This window comes from Dipodomys ordii, unplaced genomic scaffold, assembly GCF_000151885.1.
Source record: "Dipodomys ordii isolate 6190 unplaced genomic scaffold, Dord_2.0 Scaffold22, whole genome shotgun sequence".
In the NCBI taxonomy this organism is placed as follows: Eukaryota; Metazoa; Chordata; class Mammalia; order Rodentia; family Heteromyidae; genus Dipodomys; species Dipodomys ordii.
In genome coordinates this window covers 15,989,386-15,992,484 of record NW_012267238.1, presented here as the reverse complement: position 1 = coordinate 15,992,484, position 3,099 = coordinate 15,989,386, and the positions used below count along the sequence as shown (strand labels likewise).

The following is a 3,099-nucleotide window of genomic DNA, read 5'->3' as shown; positions in this document are numbered from 1 at the left end:
GTGCTAGCCTTGAGCTGAAGAGCTGAGGGACAGTGCCCAGGCCCAGAGTTCAGTCCCCATGACTGGACCTCCCCCCCCAAAAAAAAGAAAATATAGGCCCCAACTTTTTCAAGTATATATACATAAGATAGTCCTGCTTTCTCCTAGCTTTACTAACTTCCTATATTCAGTTGAACGTTCACACCATTTTCCCTATTCCATCTTGTAGGAGCCATTAGCCATTTTATATTGCCTTTGGAAAGTTGCCTAAGTACCTGTGACCCTTATTAATATAGAAAACCATGCCTTATTTCAATTTTTACCCATTATTTGGCATATAGTAGAGGTCAATGGACATTTATTGAGGTGAAATGAGAAGATAGGAAAATAAAATATGGTTTGGAAGGAAAGATTTTCCTTAGTGGATATATATTACCTAGCAATGCAAGGCTCTTTAAAAAAAAAACACATACAGCAACAATCAATAATATAATCCAATGCATTTGGGTCAGTACAGAAAGATGAAAACAGAATCCAGGTAGGATTGACTTATTGGTGCCTGATAAATGGTTATAAAGAGGACAAATGAAGAAAGCTATGGAAAATAATGGATTGGAATTGACTCAATTGGAAAGCTATTGTGGAGTATTATCAGTACAGGCCAGAGAGAGTGCCACAAATTAAAGTCTGTATAGTCTGAAGCCCATTCATTTTATTATTTGTTTCCTGCTTAACTCTTTTTCACAATGTGCTAGTAAGTACATGAGTTACAGTCAGACATGCACATACACACACACACGAACACATATGCCATGTACATATTCCCTGCTTTGGATATTCTTCTTCTATTGTTCTTTTTCATGTACTTCAGTTCCTCACACTAGAAAAGATAAAAGCTTTTGGACCCTAGTTTCATTGTCTGTAAAAACATTCAGATATCTCTTCTGTGATGTTAGATTGAACTCAGTGCCTTGTATGCATTAGATAAGACCTCTACCAGTGAGCCACACCCCAATTTCAGATTCTATAAAATCACTTCTATTCTAAAATATCAAGAATATTTTCCCTGCAAAACCTAACCATTCAGAGAGGTGAAAGGTGACGCGGTGCTTTGACGGCCATTTCTCTCTTGGCTCGCAGGTTCGAGCTCAAGGCAGCGGCTCCAGCCAGGAGGGACAGGCCGTGACGTGGGGGTCGGCTGCGGGGAGCCTGTAGTATCTGCCTGTATTCGCGATGAGTTTACCTCTCAATCCCAAACCTTTCCTCAAGGGACTAACAGGAAAGCCAGTGATGGTGAAACTTAAGTGGGCATGGAACACAAAGGCTACCTGGTATCTGTAGATGGCTATATGAATATGCAGCTGGCAAATACAGCAGAATACATAGATGGGGCATTGTCTGGACAGCTGGGTGAAGTTTTCATAAGATCTAACATTGTCCTTTATATCAGAGGTGTTGAAGAAGATGGGGAAATGAGAGAATAGCCACTTGGGGGATCTTTTATATATATATATATATATATATTTCTAGACAATATTTTTTTCCAATCAGTCTTGTGTCAACAGGTATTGAAAAAAAGATGGGAAATGAAAGAATGGCGCCTTTTTGTGGGGGATTTATATATATATATTTCTAGAAAATTAAAATTTGTCAGTCTAAAGCTGGGCGCTGGTGACTCACGCCTGTAATCCTAGCTACTCAGGAAGTTGAGATCTGAGGATTGTGGTTCAAAGCCAGCCCAGGCAGGAAAGTCCGTGACTCTTAGCTCCAATAAACCATCAGAAAACCAGAAGTGTCACTGTAGCTCAAGTGGTAGAGCGCTCGCCTTGAGCTGAAGAGCTCAGAAAAAAGCCCCCAGGCCCAGAGTTCAAGCCCCACTACCGACAAAAAAAAATTTTGTCAGTCTGAAAAAAAACAACAACTAACCATTCATTGTAGGTAGAAGTGGAAATGCTCCTGGCTATTCCATACCTGTGTGTCATTATATAATTTAAACTACATTTTCTCTTATCATCTAACTTTTCATTAATAATTTTTATACTGTCTCAAAGTTGTGATAGGGAATTAATTGCAATAATATAGTAGTCCTTTAGTATCTCTATGTATTCCATTATTCTCCTGAGTCAATTAGTCTTGAGGCTGGTATCATATTCTAACTTGACACTGCGAATGTGTAAGCTTTGGGCTTGAGTCTCAGTTCTTATTTTATAAAAGCATTGTCAGAGTGAAATAAGGTAATTCACATAAAGCCTGAAAAACTCCATTATCTAAGAAATGTGAAATAAGAATACTGTTTGTGAGGCTCTCTGACAAACATGGTGTAAGGGTGAAACTTATTACAACCATCTGAGATGGTTTCTGATAGAGAATCTCTTTAATTTTATATTAGTTTGCTTCCAGATGTACATGTTTTAATGATATAAACATCACAGTGTAATAAAGTAATTTAAATGTGCTATTAACCCTTAGGCTTTTGCACAATCAAAATCAGCAATCATTATAATATTGTCCAGTTTCCTAAAATAGGGATTACAATTGCATTATGAAGATGATGTAAATAAATGTAGTGAAGGAGAACTCTTATTAGTCTGGTAGAATGAGCATTGTAGTCATCACCAGGATTCAAGTGGAATGCTAAGAGACTAAAAAAACTAGGAAGGAAATCCTGACATGTTATTCTATGTAGAGTGCTGTTCCCACAAAGCCCATAGAAGAACTTAGGAGGCAGTTAATGAACAAAAAGAGTTTATGATCAAAATGGTCAGAGAAACACTAAATGTAGTATGACTTCCTTGTGGTCTACATTGCACTTTATCATATAGATGCATCTATGTAATGAAGAAATATGATCAAAATCCTTTCATCCAGTGCTAGACATAGTGATGTGTGTCTATAATCACAGCTGCTCATGAGATGGATTAGAGAAAAGCATGAGATTCTAAGAATAAATGAAAGCAAAAGGGCTGACAGCATGATATAAGTAGTCGAATCCTTACTTTGTTATTATGAGGCCCTAAGTTCAAACCTCAATACCACAACAATGTTTTTTTTACAAGATCCTTGGAATGCACATTACTTGATTGTATCTATATTTGCCCAAGAGTAGAACACCACACCAGA

The 3,099-nt window shown here is 37.6% G+C and overlaps 1 pseudogene; it reads left to right on the top strand.

Annotated features, from left to right (window-relative positions):
* Positions 1-1,195: 1,195 nt before the first annotated feature.
* Positions 1,196-1,483, top strand: LOC105984020 (annotated as a pseudogene).
* The last annotated feature ends 1,616 nt before the right edge of the window (positions 1,484-3,099 follow it).